Source organism: Papio anubis, chromosome 20, assembly GCF_008728515.1.
Source record: "Papio anubis isolate 15944 chromosome 20, Panubis1.0, whole genome shotgun sequence".
Taxonomy (NCBI): Eukaryota; Metazoa; Chordata; class Mammalia; order Primates; family Cercopithecidae; genus Papio; species Papio anubis.
Window position 1 is genome coordinate 42,621,291 of NC_044995.1, and position 18,475 is coordinate 42,639,765.

Genomic DNA, 18,475 nt, shown 5'->3' on the forward strand with positions numbered 1-18,475 from the left:
CTACAATGAGCTATGATTGCACCACTGCACTCCAGCCTGGGTGACAGAGCAAGAGCCCATCTCAAAAAAAAAAAAAAAAAAAAAAAAAAAGTCTAGGAAATGTTCCAGATTAAAGGAGGTAAAAAAGACATGTCAATCAAATGTAATGAATGACTTGAGTCTTTCTTTTGCTATAGATGACATTATTGGGATAATTAAAATATAAATAAGAAGAAATAGAAAAATATATAAATGAGCTCTGTAAATTTTATAGTATTATATTAATGCTATATACTAATTACTATATTAATAATACAGTATATAGCAAATAGTATATTATATACCTATAATACTATACATAATAGAGTATTAATGCCAATTTCCTGATTGTGATCATTGCACTGTAGTAATGTGAAACAATTTTTTTTTTTTGACAGGGTCTGGGTCTGTCGCCCAGGCTGAAGTGCAGTGGCACAATCATAGCTCACTACAACCTCCACCTCCTGGGCTGAAGCAATCTTCCCACCTCAGCCTCCTGAGTAGCTGTGACTACAGGTGCTCACCACCACACCTGGCTAATTTTTGTATTTTTAACAGAGATGGGGTTTCATTATGTTAGCCAGGCTAGTCTCAAACTCCTGACCTCAGGCTCCTAAAGTGCTGGGATTACAGGCGTGAGTCACTGTGCCCGGCCAGCATTATTTTTTACTTAAATATTTAGACAAATACACCATGAAGCCTGATGAACCTGAAGTTTCTTTGTGGTAAGTCCAGATCACATTCTAGAAAATTTTACTTTATCCTGATATTCCCTAAGGCTTTGTACTCATCATGGAAAGCTGAATGAAGGTTAAAAAAAAAAATCACATGTAAGACCAACAAGAAATCTGCAAATTAATCTCATGTTGACAACAGATGCAAAAGCCTGAAAGGGGAGTGAAATGAAGTTATATTTTGGACAAAATAACACACTCCATTACTAATTAATGTTTATCCTAAGAGTGCAAAAAAATTTAATATCGACAAGTCAGATAACAAAGTATATGCATGAATAGAGCAATGCAGAAAAAGAAACCACAGTTTTAACATAAGCTAAAATTAATTTAATAAAATGTAACAGCCTGGCTGGGTTCTGTGACTCCTGCCTGTAATCCCAGCACTTTGAGAGGCTGAGGCAGGAGAAATTCTTGAGGCCAGGAGTTTGAGACCAGCCTGGATAATAAAACGAGACCCTTGCCTCTACAAAAATAGATTTTTAAAAAATTAGCTACTTGGGAGGACGAGGCAGGAGGATTGCTTGAGCCCAGCAAGACCCTGTCGCGCAAAAAAAAAAAAAAAAAGTCAGTTTAAACACAATTACAACTAATCAGTGTCATCAGCTTTCTTATGTATCTGCAAACAGCCATGAGAAAAGATAAGAGAATAAAAAGTCCACTCACAATTGCAATGACAATAATATGTAACATCTGGTGCAGAGTGAACATTTAGTACATACTTGTTTTGTTTTGCTTTGCTTTGTTGATTTTTTTTTTTGAGATGGAGTTTTGTTCTTGTTGCCCAGGCTGAAGTGCAATGGTGCAATCTCAGCTCACTGCAACCTCCACTTCCCAGGTTCAAGAAATTCCCCTGCCTCAGCCTCCCACATGGCTGGGACTACAGGCACACACCACCATGCCTGGCTAATTTTGTATTTTTAGTGGAGATGGGCTTTCACCATGTTGGCCAGGATGGTCCTGATCTCTTGACCTCGTGATCTGCCCGCCTCGGCCTCCCAAAGTTCTGGGATTACAGGCTTGAGCCACTGTGCCCAGCTTATATACTACAGAAGAACAAGGGAGGTGTTAGCAGGTGGACTGAAAGAATGTGCTCAAGGAAGTGGCAGTTCCTACTGACATTGAGAAAGTCACTAGTTTCCAGAATGAAAGGCCATCAGAGGTGGAGGTGACAGAAACAGTTGCAATAGAATCTTTTTTTTTTTTCCTTTTTTTGAGACAGCGTCTCACTCACTCTGTCACCCAGGCTGGAGTGCAGTGGTGTGATCTTGGCTCACGGCAACCACTGTCTCCTGGGTTCAAGCCATTCTCCTGCCTCAGGCTCCCTAGTAGCTGGGATTACAGGCATCCGTCACCATGCCCAGCTAATTTTTGTATTTTTAGATAATATGGGGTGTCACCAAGTTGGCCAGGCTGGTCTTGGACTCCTGGCCTCAAGGGATCCACCTGCCTCAGCCTCCCAAAAGTTGCAATGTCTTAGAAGACATATATAACCAGGTAAGGGAACTCTAGAGACATTTTAAAAAATCATCATGAGACTTTATCAACCCTTTTACCTCCATCTCTTCCTTCCTGCACTACTTTTTAAATCCTTTTCACACACAGTACTCACAAGGATAGCGTGAGTCACTCAACTGACCATTGCTTGGAAAAAAAAAATGTTGGTATGACGTCTTCCTCCCCTGACTGTTGAATGCTGAAGACAGAATCTAGCAGGGAAAGATGGGCAGAAGGAACTTGTCATGAAGTCATCCTGACTCTCCTCTCCAAGGTGCACGAGTGTGGCGTCAGGAAACTGTCCAGGTGAGGGGTTCTAGGGAAGTATTTATGGTTTCTCAAGCCCCAGGGAGCTGATGTCTCATCGTTCCTCATTAAACTCACTCTTACAGTGATGTTCTACTCTCCAAGCCATTCGGCTCCCTTGGGATCAAGAGCAAATGGCAGAAAGCCATGATGTGCTCTAATTCTGTTTCCAAGAAGGCAGATCTGAAGCCAGGTGAGTCTCTCTGCACCTCCCACCCCTTGGGGCCTCTTTAGTCTTGGAAGAGCTTTCATCACTATTGGTTTGGCTTTGAGATAAAGAGGTTCACAAAGACCTGTCTCTCTGCAATCCCAGCGCCTAAGGGTCTCAAAGTAACACAGAATAAAATAGAGATGCAACTATTTCAGTGAATCCTTTGTGATCGCATTGGCTACAGGGTGTTAAACAGCCTGTGGATATGTAGTTAAGTCCTGTTGAGAAAGAGAGAGTCAACCATTGTGAGATATAGCAAGCTTTCTCTTCAAACAGCCTGTTCAGCTTCTTATTCTCTAATTCCAGGTACCCCCCCCCGCCCCCCGCCACACACACTTTCTTCTCCTTTTCTTCTCTCTGATTTTGCTACGTGCCCAGACATGCCACAACCCCAGCTCGCATTTCTTTCCTTGTTTAAGAATAGGCTAGCTGTCTAGTTCTCTGTAGATGACCCCTTCCTCCTCTCCCCTCTCTCCCATTACACGTCCACCTTATCTAAGACAGTTTAAATGTGTGGCCAATCAAGTCTAGTTTAGATTGTGCCGTCCGATCCCAGCCAATGGGGAAAGGACACAAAGTCAAGAGTCGCCTTAAGAATAAAAGCTTCTACTCTCCTTTGTTCGGGGTGCTCTGGTAGCAGCCAGCCCTACAAGAAGCACCCTTCTGCGTAGAAGTAAATTTGCTTTGCTGAGAAATTCTTTGAGTGCTCCTTTTTCTTTACGACTCCAAGCTTTATTTCTAACAACCACGTAAAATGATGCTATAGGGCCAAGCAAAATAAAGGCTGAAGAATATCCATCACATTTAATGGCATGGAAAACATTGGAAACAGTGTTCTGGGTAGAGTGATAGGGAAAATTGCATTAAGGGCAGGTTTGGAAGGAACTCAACAATAAGAAAAAAGTTCTTTTCAATTTTTAAAATGATAGTAAAATATGCATAACATTCAATTTACCATCTTAACCATTTTAAGTGTACTGTTCAGTGGCATTAAGTATATTCACAACGTTAAGCAGCCATCACCATCCTCCATATTCAGAATCTTCTCATCTTCCCAAACTGAAACTCTGTTCCATAACACTCGTCCCCCATTCACCCTCCCTAGCCCCTAATGAACCACCATGCTACTTCCCGTCTCTATAAATCTGACTGCGGTACCTACCTCATGGACGGAGGTATGCAGTGTTCGTCTTCTTGTGACTGACTTATTTCACTTAAGTAAAATATTGCCAAGGTTCATCTATGCAGTACATGTGTCCGAATGTTCTTTCTCTCTCTCTCTCTTTTTTTTTTTTTAGTGAGAGTCTTGCTCTGTCACCCAGGCTGCAGTGCAGTGACACAATCATAGCTCATTACAGTCCCAAAGACTTGAGATCAAGCAGTCCTCCCATATCAGTCTCCCAATTAGCTAATTTATTTTTAATTTTTTATTTTTCTATTTATTATTATTATTTTATTATTATTTTTTATATTATTATTCTGAGATGAAGCCTCACTCTTTTCACCCAGGCTGGAGTACAATGGCCCGATCTCAGCTCACTGCAACTTCCACCTCTGGGGTTCAAGCGATTCTCCTGCCTCAGCCTCCCAAGTAGCTGGGATTACAGGTGTGCGCCACCATGTCCGGCTAATTTTTGTATTTTTAGTAGAGATGGGGTTTCACCATGTTGGCCAGGCTGGTCTCCTATTCCTGGCCTTGAGTGATCCTCCCGCCTCAGCCTCCCAAAGTGTTGGGATTACAGGCGTGAGGCACCATGCTCAGGAGAAGGTTCTTTGTGAAGGCCACAAAATATTCCATCATATTGTATGTATATATACACATTCTGTTTATCCATTCATCTGTCAATGGCCGGCAGATCTTTTAAAATTAAAATTAAACATAAGAAAATCTGTGTGGTTTGCAGGAATAAATTTCGATTACTTCAAACATACAACAAAATGTGGTAGGCCGGGTGTAGTGGCTCACGCCTGTAATCCCAGCACTTTGGGAGGCTGAGGTAGGTGTATCACCTGAGATCAGGAGTTCGAGACTAGCCTGGCCAACATGGTGAAACCCTGTCCCTGCTAAAAATACAAAAAAAGAAATTAGCTGGTCATGGTTGTGGGCGTCTGTAATCCCAGCTACTCGGGAGGCTGAGGTTAGAGAATCGCTTGAACCCAAGAGATAGAGGTTGCAGTGAGCCGAGATTGCACCATTGCACTCCAGCCTGAGTAACAAGAGCGAATCTCTGTCTCAAAAAAAAAAGTGGTAAATATTTTTCTGAAATATAATATTTTAATGTAAAATTATTAATACATTATTTCATTTTTTTCATTTGTTTGTTTTGGCACAGTCTCACTCTGTCACCCAGGCTGGAGTGAGTGGTGCAATCTCAGCTCACTGTAACCTCTGCCTCCTGGGTTCAAACTATTCTCCCACCTCAGCCTCCTGAGGCGTAGTAGCTGTGATTACGGGCATATGCGCCATCACACCCAGATAATTTTTGTATTTTTAGTAGAGATGGGGTTTCACCATATTGGCCAGGCTAGTCTCAAACTCCTGGCCTCAAGTGATCCACCCACCTTGGCCTCCCAAAGGGCTGGGATTATAGGCACAAGCCACCATGGCTGGCCATTTGGGGATAATCTTTTTAACTGAACAGAAGTAATTGAAGTAATTTGCAACTCTACTGGACAAAAATCATTTGCAATGGATTAATTCCCTGTGGGTTGGCAATAACTTCACAGAGTCCGGGTCTCAAGCAAACAAACGAACATTGTCTTGAGAAGGAAAGAACTAGCTAGGCCTATCAGACAATGCTTCAGCATGATACTGAACAGAAATGTGGTCATCCTTTTGCCTCATTTAAAAGGTTTAGGTAATTTGCTTCTTAATACAAAGGATGGATTAGAAGACAAGAGGGTGATGGAACAAGAGATGGAGCTGGAGCAAAAAACAGGAGCCAGATCACAGAGGACACTGGAGTTTAGGTTTCCTTCTGGAGGAATATAAGAGCACTGAGTGTTTTTTTAAAAGAAAACAAATGTGTACCATGATGTCCCCTGCAGAATGGGCAGGAAGGGTGCCAGGCTATCTACAGCCCAGATGACAGATCATGTGGACTTGAATCAAAGCAGCATTGGTGGATATTCTAAAAACATAAAATCTATTAAAATGGCATCTAATTCTTGCTATATATATATGTATACATAATTAAAAATATATATAAAAATACACATTTTTTTTTGAGATGGAGTCTCGCTCTGTCGCCCAGGCTAGTATGCAGTGGCACAATCTCTGCTCACTGCAACGTCCACCTCCTGGGTTCAAGCAATTCTCCTGCCTCAGCCTCCCAAGTAGCTGGGACTACAGGTGCCCACCACCACGCCTGGCTAAGGAATTTTTTTTTAATTTTTTTTTTTTTTTTTTACATAATTTGCCTTTTATGACTTGACTTGTGATATGTCTGTATTATGAACTAAATTCTCATATTGATGTTGGTGAAAAGAATCAAAGTCTGTAAAATATTTGAAGAGATTTATTCTGAACCAATATGAGTGACCGATGGCCCATAACACAGCCCCAGGAGATCCTGAGAACATGTGCCCCCAAAGTGGTCAGGCTACAGCTTGGTCTTATACATTTTAGGGAAACATCAATCAATACATATAAGATGTACATTGGTTCAGCCAGGTGCAGTGGCTCATGCCTGTAATCCCAGCACTTTGGGAGGCTGAGGCGGGTGGATCAGGAGATTGAAACCATCCTGGCTAACATGGTGAAACCCCATCTCTACTGACAAAAAATACAAAAAATAAGCCGGGCATGGTGGCAGGTACCTGTAGTCTCAGATACTCAGGAGGCTGAGGCAGGAGAATGGCGTGAACCCGGAAGGTGGAGCTTGCAGTGAGCCAAGATGTGCCACTGCACTCTAGCCTGGGCGACAGGGCTATACTCTATTTCAAAAATGAAAAACAAAAAACAAAACAAAAATAAAAAAAATAAAAAAACAAGCCTCTGTAATCCCAGCACTTTGGAGGCTGAGGCCGGAGGATCACTTAAGGCCAGTAATTCGAGACCAGCCTGGCCAACATGGCGAAACCCTGTCTCTACTAAAAATACAAAAATTAGCCGGGTGTGGTGGCATGCACCTGTAATCCCAACTACCTGGGAGGCTGAGGCAGGAGAATGGCGTGAACCTGGGAGGTGGAGCTTGCAGTGAGCCAAGATGCGCCACTGCACTCCAGCCTGGGCAACAGAGCAATACTCCGTCTCAAAAAAAAAAAAAAAAAAAAAAAGATGTACATTGGTTCAGTCCAGAAAGGTGGGACAACTGGAAGCAGGGCTTCCAGGTCATATGCAGATTCAAAGTTTTTCCAATTGGCAGTTGGTTGAAAGAGTTTTTCTATCAGACCTGGAATCAGGCCAGTCGCAGTGGCTCATGCATGTAATCCCGGCACTTTGGGAGGCCAAGATGGGAGGATCGCTTGAGTTCAGGAGTTCGATACCAGACAGGGTAACATGGCAAAACCCCATCTCTACAAACAACAGAAAAATTAGTCAGGCATGGTGGCACGTGTCTTGTAGTCCCAGCTACTCAGGAAACTGAAGCAGGAGAATCACTTGAGCCTGAGAGGTTGAGGCTGCAGTGAGCCATGATCATGCCACTGCACTCCAGCCTGGGCAACAAGGTGAGACTCTGTCTCAAGAAAAAAAAAGTTTCCAGGGAAAGTATTATGATAGGACAGAGAGAAGGGAATTGATTAGGTTGTATGCTTTAAATATGTGAATTTCCCAACATGTTCATCACATCTCAATAAAGCTGTTCCCCTTACTTAGATTCTTGCAATAATACACTGGCCTTGTGGCCAACTGCAGAAAAGAATGACCACTGTGTCTTTTCTTTCCTATATCCAAGCCCCTTCTGTGTAACTGAGTGCCCTTCCACCTTGGGCTCACCCATGATTGCACTGGCTGATGGGGTGCAGGCACACCCAATACAAGCTCTGGAAGACTCCAGCAATGTGTGAACAGGCCTTACCCGGACGGCTTGGGGGATGAGACATTGAGCGAAGAACAATAAACATTTCTGCCCCATCTAGAAAATGACTGCAGAAGCCAGTCAAGAGAACTCTCAGGCCAAGCACAGCCCAAACTGTCAAACAACAAATGCTAAATAAATGGTGGTGGGATGGTGGTGGTGTTTGAGAGACGGGGTTTCACCATGTTGCCCGGGCTGGTCTTGAACTCCTGGACTCAAGTAATCCTCCTACCTGGCCCCCAGAATGCTGGGATTATGAGCCACTGAGCCCAGCCTGGTCATTGTCTTAAACCACCATGTTTTGGGGGGCTATGAAACAAAAGCTCATAGAAACAGGACCCTTCATTGAATTCCACAATTGGGAACCAGGTACCTTGCTCAACTGCAAACTTCATCAAATATCAATTGGTTTCCATCAATTTCCAACTAACATCTACATTGAAACTGATAGACTAACAGATAGATATATATGTTTGAGTCAGGTGCAGTGGCTCATGACTGTAATCCCAGCACTTTGGTAGGCTGAGGCAGGAGGATTGCTTGAGCCCAGGAGTTTGAGACTAGCTTGGGCAACGTAACAAGACAGCGTCTCTACAAAAATAAAAAATTGAATTAGTCAGGCATGGTAGTGTGTGCCTATAGTCCGGGTGCTTAAGAGGCTGAGGTTGGCGGATGGTTTAAACCCAGGAGGTTGAGGCTGCAGAGAGCTATGATCATGCCACCGCACTCCAATCTGGGCAACAGAATGAGACCGAGTCTTTAAAAAAAAAAAGAGAGAAAAAAGGAAATGTGTGTGTTCTACAAATCTGTCCCATAGTACCTTTCAAGTCTGCCTCCTACTCCAAAGATTGTCTTTTATCTACAGAATGTAATATACTGTCATTTTTTTGGTGCCTTTGCACTCAGGATTAGCATGCTTATTTGTGTTTCTGAACTCTTAATAATCCTACACGGCAGGCCTCGGTGGCTCACGCCTGTAATCCTAGCACTTTGGGAGGTCGAGGTGGGTGGATTGCCAGAGCTCAGGAGTTCGAGACAGGCCTGGGAACACAGTGAAACCCTGTCTCTACTAAAATACAAAAAAATTAGCCGGGCATGGCAGCGTGTGCCTGTAGTCCCTGCTACTTGGGAGGCTGAGGCAGGAGCACCTCTTGAACCTGGGAGACGGAAGTTGCAGTGAGCTGAGATTGTGCCACTGCACTCCAGCCTGGGCAACAGAGCGAGATTCCATCTCCAAATAATAATCATCATCATAATCATCGTCCTTCTACGCTGAGCTTGCATCATCTCTTCTACTTTGATTTTCTTGATGGGCCCAAGTTCAACATCTTCCTCATTTGGGGTCTCCCAAATGGATTCACCCACCATACTAGGTATCTTTATTTACTGTTGATCTCTCTCTTCTCCTAGACCTTTACTCCCTTAAAGGCAATACTTTGTCTTATTGATCTTTCTTCCCAAAACCTGGTTAAAAGTGTAAGGCACTTAGCTAATATTCGTTGGGTGTATACAGTAGGTTCCCGAGCAGGGAAGAATTCCTGAGTGGATTGGATGTTACCCAAAGGTTACACAAGACAGAGACAGTCCTTGCTGGAGAGCGTCCAAGAACTGAAAATAAGACTCAGACAAGCAGACTGTGTTCCTGTAATTAGAAGTTCCCTCCAGAGACTGTGTGACACTTTCTTTCTGAGAATTGGCAGGGAAGTGCAACGAGAAGCAACTGTCATGGGCCACTGAGGTTGTCCATGGAATTCATTATTGGGATGGAGAAATTGGGCACAGAGGGACCAGTTATGCCGGTTCCCAAGGCTCATTTTAAAAATGGCCGATTTTACTCAATGCTGAGAGAAAGTACTCTCTTCCCCTTGGGCCCAGCCTCTAGGGTACACATTCTTTTTCTCAGCCCTGACAATAGCTAGCGAGTCATTGCTATTTCTTCACTAATGAGCCTTGGAAAACTTCTGACCAAGGCTTGCTGAACATTCAGCATTTTCACTCAGGGATGTAAACTGCCCTGACTACCCACCCAAAGTCCTGTGTGGAAGCACTGCAAGGGGGAAATGAAGGGATTTCAGGAAGCCCAATGGAACACCACGAGCCCCTATGTCATGAACTATGAGCCCAACAGATTCACTGGTTGATGAAGGCATGAAAGGGGTCAAAAGGTGAAGCAAGAGTTGAATGGTAGAGTAAGCACTTGATACTGATCCCAGTTTCCAGCTGGTGAGTTGACTCTTTGCATCTGTCTCTTTCTCTGCAGAAAGTAAATGACTTTTCAGTGTTGCTGGGAAGACTGGTCGATCTATGTAAAAAGAGCTCCAATCCGCCATCTTCTCGGGTGAGGGAGAGAAAAATTATCACCAATGTTAGGTCAAAATAACTGTCAAGGCCCAAGGCTGGTATAATCCCAGCACTTCGGGAGGCTGAGGTGGGTGGATCACCTGAAGTCAGGAGATCAAGACCAGCCTGGCCAACATGGCGAAACTCTGTCTCTACTAAAAACACAAAATTTCACCATGTGTGGTGGTAGCGGGCGCCTATAATCCCAGCTACTCCTAAGGCTGAGGCAGGAGAATCGCTTGAGCCCGGGAGGCAGAGGTCACAATGGAGAAATTGGAGCAAAGAGAGAGACAGAATTTTAAAAATCTAGAGAAATAAATATAAAGAAAGAGAGAAAGAGAGATGGAAAGGGAAGAAAGTAAAACCACTTAGCTAAGGAAGCTCAAAAATGAAAATGTGGATCTTGCTACTGTACTCCAGCCTGGGTGACAGAGCAATACTCTGTCTCAAACTAACAATAACAATAAGCAACAATAATAATAATAATCGCCTGTAATCCCACCACTCTGGGGGGAGTGGCAGGGGGCTAAAGATAAATCAAGGAACTCATGTTGCTTAAATGTAAGGGCTTTTCTTGGGCAAAAGATTAAGACCTTGGAGGCCAAACCAGAGAGAAATGAATGGACTGGAAGAAAATGCAGATCAAACTGCCCTTGAAAACAGAAATAACCGTCGGGTTTTGACAAGCGTTTTTCAAATCTTGCAACCTGAAAACCAAATACAGCGAGAGAAGCAGGGTCTCATGAAGCACACTGGAATTGCTCTTGTCATGACAGAAAGAAATGCTTGGATGATTCCTCAGGAAGCATTCCCAGCCCTCTTGTGTTTTAGGAGAAACTGAAATGTACAGGAAAGCTGCCTCTTGAGGATTTCTGTGTTGATTGTTTCCTAAAAAGATAAAGTGGCCAAAAATGACTATACACTCCCGTCTCTACTAAAATATTAAAAAATTAGCCGGGCGTGGTGGCGGGGGCCTGTAGTCGCAGCTACTCGGGAGGCTGAGACAGGCGAACCGCGTGAACCCGGAAGGCGGAGCTTGCAGTGAGCAGAGATCGCGCCACTGCACTCCTGGGAGGCTGAGACAGGCGAACCGCGTGAACCCGGGAGGCGGAGCTTGCAGTGAGCAGAGATCGCGCCACTGCACTTCAGCCTGGCGACAGAGTGAGACTCCATCTCAAAAAAAAAAAAGAGTCTATGCTGTACACTGCACAGGTTGAATGCGTCAATCCCATCTGTCTATTCCCCTCCTCCACTTTACTCTTCCTCATAGCATTTATTCTTCTCCGCATTTACTTTTCTTCCTAGTGTTTATATATTTGCTTGTACTCTGGCTCCAAAGTTTAACATCAAGATTACTATGAATGGGACCAGTTTTGTGTACAGCTGCCTTGCCAAAGCCTATGAATACCCAGACGAGAAAGTCAGCAGTGAACTCCCAGTGTTTATGAGAATGTAGTATGACATTGCTGGCATTTTAATGTAGCTGATAAAAGTCATTTGTTTTGTAAGTGACGGAGGTAAAATGGGTTACCCATTCTGACAAGGTCCCTAAGTACAACATACTCTGCCACCAAACTGATGGCAACTCTTAGACCTTCTCAAGAAACACAAATACCCTCACACTCACTGCTCCAAAGGGACTAGGGATCTCTGGTCTAAAAAAAAACCCAAATTCAAGCCAAGACACACACTTAACAGTCTCCCAAGGGCTTTTACAAAGAAGAAAGTTAGCACAATACATTTTTTATATATATACTTTTTTTTTTTTTTTTGAGACAGAGTCTTGCTGTGTCACCAAGGCTGGAGTGCAGTGGCGCAATCTCGGCTCACTGCAACCTCCACCTCCCTGGTTCAAGCAATTCTCCTGCCTCAGCCTCCTGAGTAGCTGGGAATACAGGCATGCGCCACCATGCCCAGCTAATTTTTTTGTATTTTTAGTAGAGACGGGATTTCACCATGTTATCCAGGCCGGTCTTGAACTCCTGACCTCATGGGATTCCCCCTCCTCGGCCTCCCAAAGTGCTGGGATTACAGGCATGAGCCACTGTGTCTGGCCGATACATAAATATTTTGCAAGTAACCTGCCTGACTGCAAAACCTTGGCCTCTCTACTCCAAACTCCAAACCCAGGTCTCCCAGGACACAAATATTAGGAATGCATGGATGTGTTCACTCAGGTGAGGAACGATGCCCGCAATGGCCAATGTGTGCAAAATAAGAATGTAAGGCCGGGCACGGTAGCTCACGCCTATAATCCCAGCACTTTGGGAAGCCAAAATGGGAGAGGATCACTTGAGGTCAGGAGTTCGAGGTCACTCTGGCCAACATGGTGAAGCCCCGTCTCTACTAAAAATACAAAAATTACCTGGGTGTGGTGGTGTGTGCCTGTAATCCCAGCTACTTTGGAAAGTGAATCCCTTGAACCTGGGAAGTGGAGGCTGCAGTGAGCTGACATCGTGCCATTGCACTCTGGCCTGGGCAACAGAGTCAGGCCCTGTCTCAAAAAAAAAAAAAAAAAAAAAAAGGAGGGAAATGGAGAAATTGGAGAAAAGAGAGAGACAGAATTTTAAAAATCTAGAGAAAGAAATATAAAGAAAGACGGATGGAAAGGGAAGAAAGTAAAACCACTTAGCTAAGGAAGTTCAAAAATGAAAATATGGAAATGGGAGAGGGTAGAAGGCTGTTGGAGAGGGAGTCTGAGGCCCTCAGAACCAAGCATATAAGGAACAAATCTGTCCCTAAAGTCAAAGTCAGAGTCCACTCGTAGGCTCCCACCCTGGAAACACACTAGATCTTCTGTTGTGCTGATGGCAGTAGCTGCTTCTCCGCATGGCAGAAAGAGGGCTGAGCAGACCTTGTGAGGGCACGAACACCATCTCCAGCAACACAAGAGTCCAGGGTCTTCATAGCCATGAGGTCCCCGCCGGCCCTCCAGGCTCAATCTCAATCTCGCCATTTTCCTTCCTGGTACCTAAAAACAATGGCCAAAGCTCCATCGTGGAGCTTGGATTCCTATGCGATTGGGTTCTGCTTGCAGCAGCAGGTGGTTTGAAAACAACCTTTTAATGGCATCAGACCCCCTTGTTATCACTGCAAGGCTGCTGATGGGTACCTGAGGCATCCTCTTTGTAGGATTTCCTTGTTCCTTAGGCAGGGTTTCTAATGAAATAACAGGATGTGGAGGGGAGGGCACGTGTGGGGATGTCAGTTACTGCATCTTGAAGAAATCAGGCTTGGGGATGGGAGCAGAGAAACACATCGCCCTTTCCAGTTGTTACACAAAGCTGTGCACAGCAAGGTTTATTACCACTACACCCATCTCTCCCTTCATTCCTCCCTGGGTGGCCAGGGCAGGCCAGGAGGCAGTTGTGTTACTGGCTGAGGGGACCGCCACATTCAGAGCAAATTCAAGCTACATTGGGCAGAAGCACCTGTTTTCCTAAGAACCTCAGACATCTGGATTTTAAGGAGTCACTAAATGGATGTGACAGATGAAGAGGACAGAAGAGTTAGTGAACTTTAAGATATATCAGTAGAAGTCATACAAACTGGAAAAGAAACACATTAGAAAAATGAAACAGGAACTTCACAGTCCTGTGGCACAGCTGGAGTTTCAAAAGGAGAAAATGAGGAAGAAAACAACTTAGGAAAATTCCTGAGAATTGAAAACAGGAACTCAGACAGACACTTACAAACCAATGTCCATACTGCAGGGGCAACAAGATTTCACCTACGTCATCTTAGGATCCTTGCTGGGCCCATCAATTACACTGACATATGAATAAGTTAACAAGATAAAAGCATACACATGTATTTGTTTAATGAAAGTTTTACGTGGCATGAGGATCCTCATAAGGAAATAAACCAGAAAAGCAGTTAAGAGCCAAACACTTATATACTGAATTGGACAGACAAGAAAACTGCGCTAATGGGATAAAGCCAAGGGTGTGGGCTAGGGTGGTTAATCAAGTAGAGAAATGGCTAAGAAGTCTCAGTGTAATGAGGTTGCTTTGGATAGATCTCCTGTGCCTCAACTTTGCATCCTTGATGCTAAGAATGCTGTCTTCAGGCTGGACGCAGTGGCTCACGCCTGTAATCTCAACACTTTGGGAGGCTGAGGTGGGCATATCACCTGAGGTCAGGAGTTCAAGACCAGCCTGACAAAGATGGTGAAACCCTGTTTCTACTAAAAATACAAGAAGTAGCCGGGCATGGTGGCAGGCTACTCGGCGAGTACCCAGCTACTCGGGAGGCTGAGGCAGGAGAACTGCTTGAACCCAGGAGGCGGAGGTTGCAGTGAGCCCAGATCGCGCCACTGCACTCCAGCCTAGGTGACAGAGCGAGACTCCATTTCAAGAAAAAAGAAAATCATCAATATCAGTATGATTCACAATAGCCAAGAGGTAGAAACAGCCCAAATATTCATCAATAGATGAATGAATAAAACGTAACACATACATGCAATAGAATATTATTAAGCCATAAAAGGGAATGAAATTCTGATATATGCTACAACATGGATAAGCCTTGAAAACATTACTTTTAATGAAATAAGGCAGATGCACACGAAACAACATTTTTTTTATTCTACTTCTGACAAAATTCATGGACATTACCTACAAGTTACCAGGGGCTGAAGGTAGAAGTGTTGAGGAGTGATTGCTTAATGGCTACAGAATTTTTTGGAATGAAGAGAAAGATCTGAAAATGGATAGTGGTGGTAGCCAATATTGTCAGTGTACTTAATGCCACTGAACAGTACACCTAAAAAATGATTAAAATGGGGCCAGGCACGGTGGCTCTACACATGTAATCCCAGCACTTTGAGAGGCCGAGGCGGGTGGATCACGAGGTCAAGAGATTGAGATCATCCTGGCCGACATGGTGAAACTCTGTTTCTACTAAAAATACAAAAATTAGCTGGGCATGGTGGTGCAAACCTGTAGTCCCAGCTACTCAGGAGGCTGAGGCAGGAGAATCGCTTGAACCCAGGACGCGGAGGTTGCAGTGAGCCAAGATTGTGCCACTGCACTCTAGCCTGGGTGACAGAACGAGACTCCATCTCAAAAAACAAAAACAAACAAAAAAAAATAAAAACGGTGAATCTCATGTTATGTTTATTTTACCACAATTAAATTATGAAGAAATAATGGCCAAATACCTCCTTGTGAAAGACAGTGGTTCACAGATTTAAGAATCTCAAGGATCCCCAGGCAAAGCAAATGCACAGGAAACTGCAAGACACAGAGTCAAACTGTTGAAAACCCAAGATAATTATCTGAAAAGGAGCCAGTGACAAGCAACACATTACACACAGGGGAGTAATGTTAAGAATAACACTAACTTTTAGTCAGGAACAGTGGAGGCCAGAAGACAAAGAAATGACCTCTTTAAACATATCCAGGCCAGGCGTGGCAGCTCACACCTGTAATCTCAACATTTTGGGAGGCCGAGGCCCGGGCAGATCACCTGAGGTCAGGAGTTCAAGACCAGCCTGGCTAACATGGTGGAATCCTGACTTTACTAAAAATACAAAAATTAGCTGGGCATGGTGGTGCAAACCTGTAACCCCAGCTACTCAGGTGGCTAAGGCACAAGAATCATTTGAACCTGGGAGGTGGAGGTTGCAGTGAGCTGAGATCATGCCACTGCACTCCAGCCTGGGCAACAGAGACTCTGTCTCAAGAAATAAACTAAACTAAACTAAACTAAAATAAATACAATAAAAAATAAAAAATAAAATAAAATAAAATAAAAAATAAAATATCCAGCCAAAGTATCTCCAAAAACTTACGTGAGGAGGCTTCCAGGTAACTAAAACCAATGGCCAGTGAGTTGTAAGCAACCTCCCCAAATCTCCTCTCAAATGCTATGAAGTAACTCCACAATTACGAATCTTCTACACAAAGCTATACCTGCAACACTGCCTTTAAGACATAGAGAATGCCAAAATTGCAACATAACTATGAGTACAATGAGAAAAAGCATTAAATCTTAGCACCATGGTTCCACACATGCCCACCCCAAGGCTCTGTTAGGTAAACTGCAAGAAAGAGGGACAGCTGGTGGGGGGGTCTGAGACAGAGCTAGAGCAAGACCCTCAGACTCATCTACTCTTAATTTGAAAATGCAAAAAAAAAAAAAAAAAAAATCAAAACCCTGGCCACTCATAGGAAAGCTGCAGGAAACAGACTTAAAATTATGTGTCACTTACGGGCCGCAGCAACTGTGTCTCATGTTGCTAATAAAGACATACCGGAGACTGGGTAATTCATCAAGAGGTTTAATGGACTCCCAGTTCCACATGGCTGGGGAGGCCTCACAATCATGGCGGAAGGTGAATGAGGAGTGCTGTCTGAATAGCCCACCCCTTAATTTGCATGTAATTAAAACTGGGTATAAATACTGCTAGCCAATGGCCTACGTGCTGCTACTCTGGGCATACTGCCTGAGTCAGCCCTGCTCCACAAGGGGCAGCCACTCTGCCGTGCCCTGCTGCTTCAATAAACCCAGTTTCTTTTACCACCGGCTGGCTCTTGAATTCTTTCCTGAACAAAGCCAAGAGCCCTCCTGGGCTCACCCCCAATTTGGGGGCTCATCTGCCCTGCATCGTCAGCAGAAAAATGGAAACTCAAAGAATCAGAAGGAAAGAGCAGAAATCAAAGCCACCATAAAGAAATGGAAGAATGCCTTTGATAGGCTAATCAGTCATCTGAACATGGCCAAAGAATCAGTAACATGAAGAGGCACACCACAGAGCGGGAGAAAATATCTCCAAAACACAGGTCCAAAGGGCTCCCATGCAGAGTATACAAATCAGTCGGACAAGGAAGGCAATGTGAGTATCCTCTTGTCTAACTCCACACAATTTGTTCGAATATAAACTGTCGAAAACTGGCAGCATCCGCTGAAAATGAACAAATGCATCTCATGCGACCCAGCCATGTCTGTCCAGGGTATGCACTCAAGAGAAATACAGGTACTGTGCACGACCAGAAATATTCAAATGTGCTGATAGCAGTATTCATCACAATAACCCCAAACTGCAAAGTCCAACGGTCATCAATACAAGATGCTGGGATGAATTGTGGAATATTCAAACAAAGGAACAGAATAAAATGTACTAGAGACACAGAAAACAATATGTATCATCTCATAAAAATATTGGGCAAATTAAAACAGATAAAAGGAAAAAATAAAGAATGCATACTCTATGGTTGCTTTTGCACAGGGCTCAAAAACAGAAAGCCAAGCCATACTGTCAGAGTCAGACTACTGGTTACCTACAGAGCAGAGTGTGTAATTTGGAGGGAAAAACGAGGAGGTATCTGGAATACTGGTAATACTGTCTTGACCTGGTGATTACGTGGAAGTGTTCAGGTGAGTGTTCATGTGGTAACTGGTTTGTACAATTTTGAATTAAGCACATTTCTCGCTTTTTTTTTTTTTTTTTTTTTTGTAATGGAGTCTCACTCTGTCGCCCAGGCTGGAGTGCAGTGGCACGATCCCACCTTACTGCAACCTCCACCTCCCAGTTTCAAGTGATTCTCCTGCCTCAGCCTCCTGAGTAGCTGGGATTACAGATGCCCACCACCATGCCCGGCTAATTTTTGTATTTTTAGTCTCTACTAAAAACAGTAGAGTAGAATTTAAATATAAATTCAGTGTTGGACAGGCTGGTCTCGAACTCCTGACCTTGTGATCCTCTAGCCTCGGCCTCCCAAAGTGCTGGGATTACAGACGTGAGCCACCACGCCTGGCCGAATTAAGCACATTTCTATATGTATGTTACATTTCAATAAAAATCTGTTTTAAAACACACACACAGGATTATTATACAACCACTGTAGAAATGACTTTGGCGTTATACTGATAGGATACACATGCAGAGACCATACAACCCACAACCTCACACTCCTGGAAAAACTTACGAGTGCTCCAGAAGGCACGTACACCTTACAGCAGCACTGCTCATCATCAGGAAAAATGGGAAAATCCGACTGTTCATTAGCAGTTCAAAGCAGAATAGTGGGATGACAATAAAAGGATCAGTCTGGAAGTGAAAATGAAACTACGATTATATTCATCAGTGTGACTCTCTCCCACACCACTCCTCCTCCTATTTAACCTGGCTGCCATTACATTTCACTTGAATTCTGCAATGGCCTTCCAACTGGCTTCTGTTCATATCTCCTCCCTCTTTAGCCTCTCCATCCAGAAGCCACTGTGATCCTTCTGAAAATTGAAATTGGATAGTTGGCCGGGCGCAGTGGCTCAAGCCTGCAATCCCAGCACTTCGAGAGGCTGAGACGGGCGGATCACGAGGTCAGGAGATCGAGACCATGTTG